At 35.4% G+C, this 14,870-nt stretch overlaps 1 protein-coding gene across 10 annotated transcripts in view; it reads right to left on the reverse strand.

Annotated features, from left to right (window-relative positions):
- The window catches only part of Rps6ka6 (ribosomal protein S6 kinase A6), a 238,506-nt gene that overhangs the window by 13,418 nt on the left and 210,218 nt on the right, over window positions 1–14,870 (reverse strand). The window contains exon 25 of one of the 10 annotated variants that reach the window (XR_015445581.1): window positions 6,572–6,626. The exons of 8 other annotated variants lie outside the window; for them this stretch is intronic. The gene's annotated coding sequence lies outside the window, so the exon portion shown is untranslated. Of the gene's footprint in view, window positions 1–771; window positions 6,627–14,870 lie in introns of those variants that run through there. One more of the 10 variants, XM_087196623.1, reaches the window with a different exon arrangement.

The raw sequence follows: 14,870 nt of genomic DNA on the forward strand, positions 1-14,870 counted from the left end.
ATCTTATTACACTGCCTACTTCCAGCTAAAGTTTGTCCATGGGGGTAAACATTTTAGGCTCAAGTATCTGGCTCACCCTTACTTGAATTCCAACTATTTGTGATGAAATGTGCATGCCAATCCAAAGTCAAACATCTATATATAGATACTTTCTGAAGGGTTATGCTTATGTGATTGTTATGTGTACATTATGTATATGTTAAAACATTTAGATACATGTGAAATCCAAGCAACATCACACTAGAAATTATATGTTAGACATAAATAACTATAAACTACACTTATAGACAAGTATATCCTTCTTTCTTTAAATTCATTAATTTTATTGGTACATTTTATAAATACAATACTTTCACATTCATTATTGTGAAATTGTATCATTACATAATATATCTTGGTTCTTAATTTTTCCCCATTCACTTGGCCTCCCTTCAACCCCTCCATCCTTCTCTTTTTAAAAAGATTTGGTTTCCATCTTTTCCTTTACTCATATTAATTCCTTTCCCTTCTTCCCTTTCCTTTACCCCTCCCATTTCCCCTTCCTTTTGCACATTTTCATCTTATTTCACATTATCTGTTATACATCTTTTTTTCCTTAAATTCTTTTACTGGTACATTTTAGGTATACAACACATTTACATTTATCACTGGGTGCTTGTACCTGTACATGATATATCTTGCTTCTTATTTTTTCCCCATTACCTGTGTGCCCTTCACCCCTCCACCCTTACCTATTTACATAGACTTCGTTTTCATTTTTTTTTCACATAATTTTTCCTTTCCATTCTTTCCTTTCCCCATCTCCTCCCACATGCCCTACCCCTTTGGACCTTCTCCTATTTCAAAGTATCAATTATTAGTTATTAATCCTTTTAATCCTTATTTACACTCTCAGTTTCTCACACTAGAGAAACTATTCAGTATTTACACATGTGTGTCCTATTTATTTCACTTAAGAGGATGGCCTCAATAGGCATCCATTTAGCTATAAATGACTCTAGTTTCTCATTCTTTATGGCTGAGTAGCACTCCTTTTTATAAAAAAAACCACATCTTTTTTATCCAGTTTCCAGTTGATGGGCACTTGGGCAGTTTCCAAGCTTTAGCTATTACAAACTGTGCCGCTATAAACATGGGTGCACATATAGCTCTGTGGTATGATACATCTAGATCCTTATGTACACTTTCAGTTTCTCACAGCAGAGAAACAATTTGGTATTTACACATGCGTGTCCTATTTATTTCACTTAAGAGTATGGCGTTAATGTGCATCCATTTAGCTATAAATGTCTCTAGTTTCTCACTCTTTATGGTTGAGTAGTATTTTATTTTATTTAAAAAAAACCACATTTTCTTTATCCAGTCTCCATTTGATGGGCAATTAGACTGCTTCCAAGTTTAGGCTATTACAAACTGTGCTGCTATGAACATGGGTGCACATTAATTACTGTGGTATGATGCTTTTAATCCATTTGGGAAAACACCCAGCAAGAGAATAGCTAGGTCAAATGGTACCTCTAATTCTAGTTTTTTAAGGTATCTCCACACTGACTTCCACAGTGGTTGCACCAGTGTACACTCACACCAGCAGTGGAGAAGGGTTGCTTTTGCCCTACAGCCCAACCAGCATTTCTTATTGGTGGATTTCTTGATAGCTGCCATTTTTATTGGGGTGAGGTGGAATCTCAGCATTGTTTTCATTAGTATCTCTCAAATCACCAGTGATGTTTAACATTTTTTCATAAGTTTATTTGCTATTTCTACTTCTTTGTCTAAGAAATGTCTGTTCATTTCAAATGCCCATTTTTGGATTGGGTCTTTAAATTTAGGTGTGATTTTTTAAAGCTCTTTATATCTTCTAGATAGTAGACCTTTGTCTGAAGAACAGGTGGTAAAAATTTTTTCCCACACTGAGGATTGTCCCTTCATGCTGTTGGTGGCTTTTCTTGCTGTGTAGAAATTTTTAATAAGAAGAGATCACATTTGTTGATTTTTTGTGCTAGTTCAGGTGTGACCAAGGTTTTGTTCATGAAAACTTTTCTTATGCCAATGTCTTCATGAATTCTACCTAACCTCTCCTCTAGCCGGTTTAGTGTTTGTGTTTTAATATTTATATCTTTAATCCATTTCAATTTTAGCTTAGTGCATGGTGAGAAATATATGTCTAGTTTTAATCTTTGGCAAGTTGAAATCCAGTTTTTCCAGCATGATTTATTAAAGAGGCTATCTTTCCTCCTGTGAGGGAGTTTGGCCCCTCTGTTGAAGATGAGGTTGTTGAGTGTGTCTGGAGTTGTTTCTGCATCTTCTAATCAGTTCCACTGATCCTTGGGACTGTTTCTTTCCCAATAACATGCTGTTTCTTTATCACAGTAGCTTTGTAGTATAGTTTCGAGTTGGAGATTGTGATACACCCTACCTTGTCTTTGTTGCCTAGAATTGCTTTTGATATTCTAGGTCTCTTCTTGTTCCAAATGAATTTTTTAAATTGTTTTCTCTAGTTCTGTGAAGTATGCTGTTTGAATTTCAATTGGGATTGCAATGAATCTATATAGCAGTTTTGGAAGTATGGCCATTTTCACTATATTGGTACTTCCTACACAGGATCAAGGGATGTCTTTCCATTTTCTGATATCCTCTTTGATCTGTTTTTTCAGAGTGCTGGAATTTTCAGAATAGAGGTCTTTGATTTTGTTCATTAGGTTGATTTCTAGGTATTCCATTTGGGGGGATGCTATTGTGAAAGGAGTTCTTTCTCCAGTTTCTCTCAGTGAGTCTGTTGTTTATGTACAAGATTTTTATGTGCTGACCTTGTATCCAGCTACTCCATTAAATTTGCTTATTAAGTCTAGAATACTTTTGGTGGATTTCTTGGGGTGTTCTATATAGAGTATCACGTCATCTGAAATAATGACAATTTAACTTCTTAATTTCCTATCTTTATTTTAATTTCTTTCTCTTGTCTAATTGCTGTGGCCAATATCTTTGCAACTATATTGAACAAGAGTGGTGATGGTGGACATTCCTTGTCTTGTTCCTTATTTTAGCATTAAGGATTTCATTTTTTGACCATTTAGTATGATATTGGCGGTTGGTTTTTCATAGATTGTTTTTATCAGGTTGAGATAGAGACCATCTATTCCAATATTCAGTAGGGCTTTTTTCATGAATGGATGTTGGGATTTTGTCAAGTGATTTTCCTGCATCTATTAGGGTGATCATATGGTTTTTGTCCTTGGCTCTATACTATATTAAGTGTATTACATTTATTGATTTGTATGCTGAACCATCTCTGCACCACTGCAATGAATCTCACTTGGTAAGGATGCATGATCTTCTTGATGATCTTCTTCTTTCTGTTTGCCAATGTCTTATTGAAGATTTTTGCATCATGTTCATTACTGTAATTGGCCTACAGGTCACTTGTTAGGTTGGTTCATTCTCTGCTTTTGGGATCAATGTGATGCTTGCTTCCAGGAATGAATTTGGGAGTTTTGCTTCCCTTTCAATTTCATTGAAGAGTTTAAACAGTAGTGGCAATAGTTTCTCTCTAAATGTCTCATAGAATTCAACAGTAAAGCCATCAGGCTTTACTTAGTTGGTAAGTTTTAAATTATGTTTTCAATCTCATTGATTTATATTGGGTTGCTTGGAGGTTTTAGCTCTTCTTCATTCAAGCTTGGTAATTCATACGTATCTACAAATCTGTCCTTTTTTTGAGTTTTCCATGTTATTGGTGTATAATTTCTCAAAATAGGTGTTGAAGATTCTGTGGATTTCTGCTGGGTCCATTGTAATTTCACCCTTTTCATTCTTAAATGCATGGAATTGGGCCTTTTCCTTCCTCTTATCGATAAGGTTGGGTAAGGTTTTGTCAACTTCGTTTATTCTTTCAAAGAACCAACTCTGCTTCATTGATGATTTTAATCATTCTCTTAATCTCCATTGCATTGATTTCTGCTCTCATCTGTATAATTTCCTCCCTTGTATGAGCTTTGTGTTTGTCCTGCTCTTCTTTTTCTAGAAGCTTGAGGTTCAGCATCAGGTTATTTATTTGATCTCACTCTGTTTTCCTAATATGAGTATTCTCTGCTATGAATTTCCCTCATAAGACTGCTTTCATTGTTTAGATTTTGATATGTTGTACTGGCATTGTCATTTAATTGGAGAAGTTGTCTGATTTCTTCTTTAATTTCCTCTGTAATCCTTTGGCTGTTCAGAAGTGTTTTGTTCAATTTCCATGTATTTATGAAATTTTTGCAGATTCTTTTGATATTGATCTCCAATTTCATAGCACTATGGTCTGATAATATACAGCAGATAACTTCAATTCTTTTGCACTTACTTAAACTTGTTGTATGAGTACGTGGTCTATTTTCGAGAATGAGGCATGTGCAGCCAAAAAGAATGTGTATTTTGATTTTGCAGGATGGAACACTCTGTAAACATCCTTTAATTCCATTATTTGAAGAGTTTGAGAGTTCTATTTTTTAGTTGTTCATTTTTGTCTAGTTGATCTATCTATTTGTGACAGTGGAGTATTGAGGTACCTCACTACTATTGTATTAGCACTTACTTGGTTTGCTATGTCTGTATTTGTTTTATATAGTTGGGTACACTACTATTTGGTGCATATATATTTATCATTGTCATCTTCTCTTCTTGTATTGTTCCCTTTACAAGGATATAGTGGCCTTCTTTGTCTTTCTTAATCAGTGTTAGTTTGAAATCCATTTTATCTGCCAATAGGATAGCTATGCCTGCTTTTTTTCAGGTTCCTATTGTATGAAGTATAGACTTTAACTTTCAGACTATGAGTTTCTTTTTGATTTAAGTGTGTTTCTTGTGTGCAGCATATTCCTGTATCTTGCTTTTTGACCCATTCTGCCAGTCTATTTCTTTTGATTGGTGAACTGAGACCCTTATCAATGATGGTTATAACTGATATGTATTGACTTATCCTTGTCATAACCTTTTCCTTTTGTTGGATTCTTTCCTTTTTTATTTAATTTCTTGTTTGGCCTGATGGATTCATTCTGCTGGCCCTCCTGGGTTTGTCATCCTCATTGTCTTTTCCTAGGATATTGTTTAAAACTTTTTGGAGTGCTGGTTTGGTATTCATGAAGTTCCTCAGGTGCACTTTGTTATGAAGGTATCTTCTTTCTCGGTCAATTTTGAAAGATAGTTTTGCAGGGTACATCAATCTGGGTTGGAGGTTGTTTTCCTTTAGGGTTTGAAATACTTAACTCCAGGCTCTTCTTGCCTTGAGGGTTTGTGTTTAAAAGCCTGCTGTGATTCTAATGGGCTTTCCTTTGTATGTGATTGTTTCTTTTCTCTGCTTTTAAGATTTCGTTCTTCTGTTGGGTTTCTGGAATCTTAACAATTATAAACCTAGGTGTAGACTGTTTTTTATTATGGTTAGTTGGAGTCCTATATGCCTCACTTATCTATATGTGAAATTCTTTTCCCCTGCTTGGGAAGTTTTCTGCCATTACTTTTGTGAAGAAATTTTTATGTCATTTGCATTTTCTTCTGTTTCTTCACTGACTCCAGGTAGTCTCGTGTTATTCTTCTTTTCATCTTCTAGCAGCAGCTCAATTGATTTCTAGTGGTTCCTTTCTATTTTAAAGAAATTTTTGTTTTCCCGGTCACTAATTGCAATCCTGTCTTCTATATCTGAAATTCTGTCCTCACATTGGCTCATTATGCTGCATAAACTTTCAATGAAATTTTTAATCTCCTGGATATCTATTTGCATCTGTTTTATCAATTTCATTTGTTTCTTATGCTGGGATTCCATCAAGTTCCTCAGTTCCTCTATTTTTTTTTATCTGTGTCTGCTCTAGAGTTATGAATCATGTCTTTCACTATGAACACAATCTCTGTTGTTATCTGAGAAATAAGTTCTGATTTTATTTTTTCCATATCCTCTTTCATTGCCAGTTCAGGGAGTCCAGGTGGTAGAGTATCAGATTGTTCCATCTCATTGCCCCTTGAAATTGCCTTAGGTGATCTGGAAGTCTGGTTTTGTGACTTGTGTACGTGTCTTGCCATTTCAACAAATGCAGCCTGCTGCATCTTTGTTAAGTTGACTCTGCTTGCCCAGTGGGCTTCAATTTTCAGCAAGCCACCCCGAGTCCTTTTCTTTAGTGCTCACCACTGCACCAATTCCTGAGTTCAGAATAGTGGCCTTCGGGATACCTATGCTGCACTGTTGTCTGGGCAGGGTTCTAGCTGGGGCCTTTGCATACTTAGGATTGTATTTGGGCATGCCTCTTCCTGGGGCCTACCCACCTGCATAGCTGTTGTCTGGGAGGACCTTTGGCTGGGGGTTGTGCATAGGAGTCACTTGTGTCTGAGTTGACTTCTGGCTGGGGTGGCACACACTTACTGATTATATCTTGTTGGGCCTCTGACTGTGGCCTGTGTACCTGTGCAGCTGTTTTCCAGGCAGGCCTTTGAGTGGGGCCTGTTCACCAAAGCCACTGCTGTCTGGGCAGGCCCTGGCTGGGACCTGGACACCCACACCACTGTTGTCCATGCAGGCTTCTGGCTGGTGTCTGTGAACACTTACCAATGGTATCTGGGTGGGCCTCTAGCTGACAAGTACATTCTTCTTAAATGCCATTCTATTGACAGATAACAAATTTAGGTAAAAAAAAATTTAATGTCATTTAATATCTTCCAATTAGATAAAGATAACTGAATAAAAAGTTATTTTATACTAAGATGAACATTTAAATGTGTTTCATAGATAATAACATAACTTAATAGTTCTAACATAATAATGTCATCATGATTGGTAAGCTAAAATATTATATTGTCTTTTATCTCAGGTTTTCTCTGGGAAAATTATAATTGTTATCTGTTCACATTCTACAAGAATTCAACTTCTAAGAAAGTCATGATTGATAAAATCTACTCCTTAGGCAGTAGTCAATCCCCATAGTTTATAAGGCAATGAAATTTACAAGTAGACATGACTTACTATAAACTTTTTGACAAACTCAAATATATTCATGTCTCTTTTGTTACCTACTCTGATTACTTATATGCCTTCTTCCTGATAGAAAACATTTCCTTTCCTAATTCAGGACTTGGCCACTGTGAAGCCCCACACCAAAGCAAATTCCCTTTAACCTAAGTGAGCCCAGAGCATCAAAGGACAACCATATTGATTTTTGTTCTTGATCTAGCAGTCACCCTCTGGGGCAGAGATTCATTATTTAAAACTTAATTTTTAAACAAAAAGAAGGAAACTATGGTAGAGACTTTACCCACAGGAATAACTACATAAGGCACTCTTTACATTAAATTTTAAAAATTGTGACTCAGATGGCATCGCAGCAATGGAAAAACATTTTACTCCCGCAAAGACTAGACCTTATCTAGTCCACAAGAGCTTGGCCCTGTGGAATTTCTTACTTGGGTGAAGGGGCATGAATTTGTTTTATCACACACAGGCCCTCTCTGGGTTCCCTCAAAGGTTGTTTGTCCATATCATGTGACAGCAAGTTAGAAGCAACCTCATCCCTGAGCTTCAGGCTATGACTCTACAATCTCCACCAGGAAGGGGCAACAAGAACAGGAGACAAACAGAATCTCAGGACTTGTCTCAGAAGAGATTAAACAAGTCACTGCACAGGCTGAACAGATGCTATAAAAAACCCAGGAAATCTTTTCTTGGCAATAGTAGCACAAATCACCTATAACTCTAAGATAGTAAAAGTAAAATGATTCCTTTTATTCTGCTTCTGTTTAGCTGTATACCAAAAGTGGTATATTGGGCACATGTACTTACATTTCCTATTTTTGATATAGTCATATGGAGATACTCTGAGCTTCCCTCTCTTTCAACAATATCTCTTATACTGGTGAAGCACGGTTGTCCTCCTCCCTGGCCCTTTAAGGCATTATGGTAGGGATTGTGACCACTCTGAATACTTTAACAACTACCATTTCCTACCTCATGGATGGTGTTCCTGGCTGAAAAATTCTCTCTATATATGGCTGCTAATTTCACATCCAGTGACCACTTTATTCCTTTTCAGTCTCAATGGTATGTGAATCATATTTTCATTGGGCCTAACCATATTAAAGAAGCCCATCATCAGCTTTCACTAATTCTGCCAGAATAGGAGGAAACCCTTGCTCACATGGTCACCTTCCTAAACCTAATGTCCCTGTTTCCTCCCATCCTTGAGTGTCTACAGAGGGTGGATTAAATCTAAGTTGGACCTCATGCAGATCCACCAAACTCTCAGTAACCTCCTGTGTGATAATCTGCCCTTGGAAAGTTGTGGACCCCATAATCTAATGGTGTTTCAGTCAAATTCAACCTGAAATTATAGTTTCACTTTTAATTAAGCAGCAGACCTCCCTTATGAAATCCTAGGCTTGCTGGAACTTTATTACATCTTTCTTCTGGCACCTATTTATATCCTGTTTAAAAAACCTTGTGGCATTTAGTTATTCCTTTATTTCCTCACATTGTCAAAATTGGCAGCTATCAACATAGATAAGCTCACATGGATTGCTAGTGATACCTCTGATCATATCATGACCTGCACTTCCCTCCCATATGTTTTGGTCCTCACTAAGGAAGAATCTATTTTCACTGTTTACAACTTATCCAATACTCATTACCAACATTTTAAGGCTCTGAATATTATGTTGCCAGCAAACTCCACATGGCTCAGTCCATGTGTCACTAATAATATTTCTCATATGCTGCTTAGACAAAAGGCTGAAGACTGGATCTCCACTAATCTTACACATGATTCAATGGGAAACTCTACTCTCAAACAAATTACCTCAGCACTTGAACATATCAGACAAAAACAGCTTTTGGCCCATTATGTTTGCTGCCATTATAGCAGTGATGGCATTGGCAGCTACAGTAGCCACAGCAGCCATTGCCCAGACTCATTCCATCCTAACTGCCCAGACAATGGTTGGCTATTTTCAAAACATTAATTCTGATATTTTAAACTCAAACTAATATTGATAAAATTTTTTTACAAACACTGAATGCTCTCAAAGCTACAGTAGGATGGCTCAGTGTATATCAACACTCCATGTGGAAGCCAAAATGACTTTTCTACACCAAGCCCAATGCCTCTCTACCCTATACTGTCCCCCTTTAGCTCAATCTAGATTATAAAACAAAAAGGGGGAATTGTGGAGGAGATTCAGGCGGGAGGAGTGATTGAAATGTTTGCTGAGATGAAAGGATCCCCTGTGGCAATAATCCAGGCATCCTGATATGCATGGTTAATGATTAGAGCAGATCTGCAAGGATGCAGTGAAGCAGGATTCAATACAGATGATCCTTGGATATGGTTGCTCCAAGCACTGTTCTCTCCCTCGCTGATGTCTTGTTTATATTAAGGAAATATGAATTACTGCAGACCACCCTGTCCTTCCCCTGTCCCCCATGTGAACTTCTGCACAGATTTCTTTCCTCCTTTGTCCCTATCCTTGCTTCCTGGTTCTATCAGTAAAAAGACACTAAAAGAAAGCTAGATGAGTTAAACAAAAATGATACAAAACATGAATGACCAGCTTACTAAAGAATGAAGAGTGCATGAAACATTTCAATCAGAAATCAGAAATCTAGGAGAATACAAATCACATTGAAAGCATGGTCATCAGGACAGATATGTGAGGACAGAATTTCAGAACTAGAAGATAATCATGCCTTCAAGACCAGCTACTCATGTACACCTTAACAAGAGAAAATGAGAATTTGATACAACTGCTAGATGATGCAAAAAAGACTAATCTATGAATAATTGAAATAAGTGAAAAGCCAGAAGATAACAAAAATGCCATAAAAAACTGTTCATAGAAATAATGACAGTACCAGGCATGGTGGTACATGTCTGTAATGCCAGCATTCAGGATGCTGAGGAAGGAGAATTGCCATGATTTCAAGGCCATCTTGGGCTACATAATGAGTTTAGGGCCAGTCTGAAAAACATAGGGAGATCCTGTCTCAAAACGACCAACAAAAAATTAAAGTAATAAGCATAGAGATAAATGAAGCATATAAAACAACAAATAGCCATGACCAAAAGAGAACCTTTCCATGCCAATTAATACAACAAATTTCCAGAAGGCCATCACAGGAACAAAATCTTAAAATCTGTTAGAGAAAGGTAATAAATCACATACAAAGGTAAACCCATTAGAATCACAGCAGACTTCTCTACACAAACCTTTTGTCAGGTCTGACTTAAGTGAGTCATTCACAAATGGGACAAAGCAAACAGGCTGCTTTTAGCAAACAATAGCAGCTTCTCAGTAAATAGGGCAAATGGCAGAGGGAAGGGGGAAGTAAAAAGAATTAAGATGTGTTGTGTGTATGCACCAACTTCCCACAATAAATGTAATCATTATGTACTGCATATGTACTAATAAAAATAAATACAATAAATTAAAAATAGAATAAATCTATCAACATTAGTATACAGATTTAAAAGTGAATATAAGTTTTCATTTCTCTGGGAATAAATCCCCAGTAATGATGCTAGGTCACATAATAGTTGCATATTTAGTTTATAAGAAAATATAAAAATGTTTTAAGAGTGTTTGTGTTTTTTTTATATTACTACCAGCAATTTACAGAGTAGTACAATTTCTCTACATAACACATTTTTGTCAGGCCTGGCCTAAACCAACAGGACAAAGCAAACATGCTACTTTCAGCAAATAACAGCAGCTTCTCCCTAAATAGGGCAAAAGGACTCAAAATGAAGTATATAAGCCCTCTGGTGTTGATAGGTCCAGTGACTGTCTACACACCTGAGCAGAACATTCTTGGGTATCCAAGTCATAAATAATCCTTATGATTATAGCCTCTTCCCCAAAATCTATATAAGTGTAGTTTCCCTTCCCTGCTAGTGGCTAGAATCTCCTTGACTTTAGTCCTTGTTCACTGAAATAAACTTTTCTTTTCCTCACAACAAAAACACCTATTTTCATGAAAGAATTCACGTGCACCATATATAACAATTTTTATTTGAGCTGTACCAATAGGTGTGACTAGAGGCATGTCATGTTGATTTTTTTTTCCAGTACTGGGGATTGAACTCAGGACCTTGGGCTGCAAGGTAGGCACCTACACCACTGAGCTAAATCCCCGGCCCATGTCATTTTGATTTTTAATTTGTATTTCCTTGATGGATGATGTTGAATACCTTTTTCATGTGTTAATCTCACATCTGTATATCCTCTTTCTTAAGCTGTTTCTTCATGCTTTTCCCCATTTCTCTTATTATATGGTTTTGTTTGTAGAGGTTTAGGTCAAGGATTTTTTTTCCTTTCTTCCTTCCTACCTTCCTTCCTTCCCTACCTAACTTCCTCCTTCCTTTCTTTTTCCATAAATATTGTATTTCTTTAAATGTCTTTACATTGCTCTTCTTAAAGGGTATATTATAAATACAGAATAATGGGTTTATATATGGCATGTAATACTTTGGTAATTTTCACCACCCAAGACCTTCCTATTCTCCCTATCCTTCTAATCCCATTCCTCATCATTAAAAGTCTGCCTTATACTTCAAAAGCATCTCTCATATTTTTCTAGATTTCTTATATAAGAAAAAACCCAAGATATTGGACTTTGTATTTTTAGTTTTATATATTTTCCATTTTTGCTAATATATGATTTCAATGCATAAAAAATTCTCTCATCATGTGGAATTGGTACATGAACATATCACTTATTTATTTAACCCTTCCTTCCGCCTTTTCCCATCTTCTCTTATTCCCAGATTCTCATCTCCACAAAGTCTATCTCTCTGTTTGCTATTATCTTCCTTTTATTTTGCTCTTTAAATTGCTTATACTGTACTTTGGATTTCTCAAACAAGGTAAAACAAAAAATATTTAGCTCAATTTAAGGTGTATCAGTTTTCCTAAAAACAATTCCAATTTATAATAATTTATGGCTGAGTGCTACTCCTTTGGGTATATATAACATATTTTCTTTATCCTTTCATCTGTTGATATAGGCTGCTTCCAAGATTTAGATGAGTTGCACTGTTATAAACATAAATATATATGTGTCATTGTAATATCATATTTTTACTGGATATGAATTGATATCCAGAAGAGATATGTTTGGGTCAATTGGAATCTCTATTTTGAGTTTTTTGAGGAATCTCCATATTGATTTCCATAGTGACTTTACTAGTTTACATTCCCAGAAACAATGTGATAAAGTTCCTTTTCCTTCACAACTTTCCAGCATTTGTTTTTTTTTTTTTTTTTGAGTTTTTGATGAAAGCCTGGACTAACATGGAATCTCAATGTTGTTTTGATTTGCATTTCTCAAATGGCAAAAGATGCCAAACAGTCTTTCTTATGTACTCATTGCCCATTTGTACCTCTTCATCTCAGAAGTGTCTATTCATTCAATTCCCCATGTGATTGGGTCTTTTATTTTAGGGTGTCTACTTTTTTGAGTTCCTTATATATAGTAGATATTAGTCCTGTACAACATGTACCAGGCAAAATTTTTTTTCCATTCTGTAGGTGTTCTCATCACTCCACTGTTTGTTTCCTTTGTGATCCACAAGCTTTTTAATTTTATATAGTCCAAGTTATTGATTGTTGGTCTTATTTCTTGAGCAACTTGTTCTGTACAGAAAATCCTTGCCTATGTCTATTATTTCAAGGATTTTACCTATTTTGTCTTACAGCAGATTCAGTGCCTGCTTTTGTATGTATGTCTTTGATCCATTTTATTTCATTTCAGTACAGAGTCAAGCATATGGTTCTAGATTTATTCTCTGCAGTGTGAATAATCAATTTTCCTGGCAACAGTTTTAAAAGAAGCTTCTTACTCCAAAATAAATTTTTGTCTTGTGTGTTGAATATTAGATTTCTGAATGTGCCTGGGTATTTTTTGCATTCTTAGGTCTATTCCACTGATCAACATGTCTGTTTTTCTGCTACTGTCATGCTGATTTTAGCATTGTAGGTTTGAAATACAGCTTGAAATCTGGGATAGTGATTCTTCCTACCTTTCCCTTGTTTCCTAGAATTACTTGTGTTGTCTTGGGTCTCTTCAGTTTACACATAAATTTTAGGGTTTTTTTTCCAGTTCTCTGAAGAATACTATTGGTATCTTGACTGAGATTGCATAAAAACTGTATATTATTTGGAAATATGGCAAGGTGACAATATTAGATTTATCTAAGTAGGAACAGGAGATGTCTTCTCATTTTCAAATGTCTTCTTTGATTTCTTTTTTCAGCATACATATATGTTTGTCATAAAGGTTTTTGATTTCCTTAGTTAAGTTCTAAGTATGTAATTATTTTGAATGTATTATGAATGGGATAGTTTTCTTTATTTCTTTGGTGGTGAGTTCATTGTTGGTGTACAGAAAGAATATTCATTCTTATGTATTAATTTTGTATCCTGCTGCTTTCCTGAATTTAGTTATGAGCTTTAATTTGCTTTGATGAAATTTTGAGACATTCTATGTAAAGAATCATGTCATTTATTAAAAAAGATTGTGTTGCTTCTTCCTTTCCTATAAATGTCCGATTTATTTCTTTCTCTTGTTTGATTTATCTGACTAAATTTTTGAGTGATATATTTAATAAGAGGGGAGAGTACAGACACCTTTGTCTTCCTGATTTTAGAGGTACTACTCCAGTGTTTCTTCATTTATTATGTTTGCAGTAGATTTCTCATAAATAGCTTTCATCAGTTTGAAATAAGGTATTTATAGACCTATTTTCTTCAGGGTTTTAAAACACAAATGCATGTTGTGTTTTGTGAAATGCTTTGTCTCATCTATTGAAAAGATTATGTGATTTGGATTTTTTTTGTTTCCTTTTATGTGATACATTTCATTAACTGAGTTATATATGCTGAACTATGCTTGCATTGTTGGATAAAGCCAACTTGATCATGATGTATGATCTTTTTATTTTCTTGTACTCTGTTTGCCAGTATCTTGTTTTGTATTTTTGTGCATTAAGGAGAATGGACTGCAGGTTTTTTTGTTAAATCCTTTTCTGGTTTTCATATCAGGGTAATGCTAGCTTCCAGGAGTATATCTGGCAGTGCTCCTTACCTTTCAATTTTAGGAATGAGTGTGAGGAGTATTGGTATTAGATCTTCTCTGAATTTCCAGTACCATCCTCTGGTGAAGCCCTCAGGTCCTGGGCTTTTCTTTGTTGGTAGGGTTTTTATTATTGCCTCTATTTTAACATCTGTTATTGTTGTACTCAAGATTTTGATGTTTTATTGATTCAAATTTAGTAATTCTTACGTGCCTAGAAATTTCCCCACTTCTATCAGTAAAAGTTATTGGATAAAAGTTTTTGAAATAGTTTCTCATCATCATCTGGATTTCAGCAACGTTTGTTGTGATTTCACATTTTGCATTTTGACTTGCATTGATATGATTTTTTATGTCCTTCTTAGGTAAGTAGGACTAACAGTTTATTAATCTGTATTTCCTTTCAGAGAACAAACTCTGGATTCATAGATCATTTGTAATTTTTTTGTCTCAATTTCACTTATTTCTGCTCTGATCTTTATAATTTCTTTCCTCCTACTGGTTTCAGATTTGGATAGAACTTTTAGTAGCATTTGGAAGATGCATCATTAGTTTATTTCAGATCATCCTATTTTTTTAATGTTAGCATTCACCACTATAAAATTTCCTCTTAGGACTGCTTTTATTGCCTAGAATAGATTTTGTTATGTTATGCTTCCATTGTCCTTTGATTCTTGGAACTTTTAATTTCTTACCCTCCTTTCTTCTGTGATCAATTGATTATTCAATATTGTATTATTAAATCTTAATGCATCTTGTTGTTTCTATGGTTTATTTTGCTGTTGAAATC

The sequence above is a fragment of the Heterocephalus glaber genome, unplaced genomic scaffold (assembly GCF_053883595.1).
Source record: "Heterocephalus glaber isolate CG9 unplaced genomic scaffold, H.glaber_assembly_v1.0 deba00001613, whole genome shotgun sequence".
NCBI lineage: Eukaryota > Metazoa > Chordata > Mammalia > Rodentia > Bathyergidae > Heterocephalus > Heterocephalus glaber.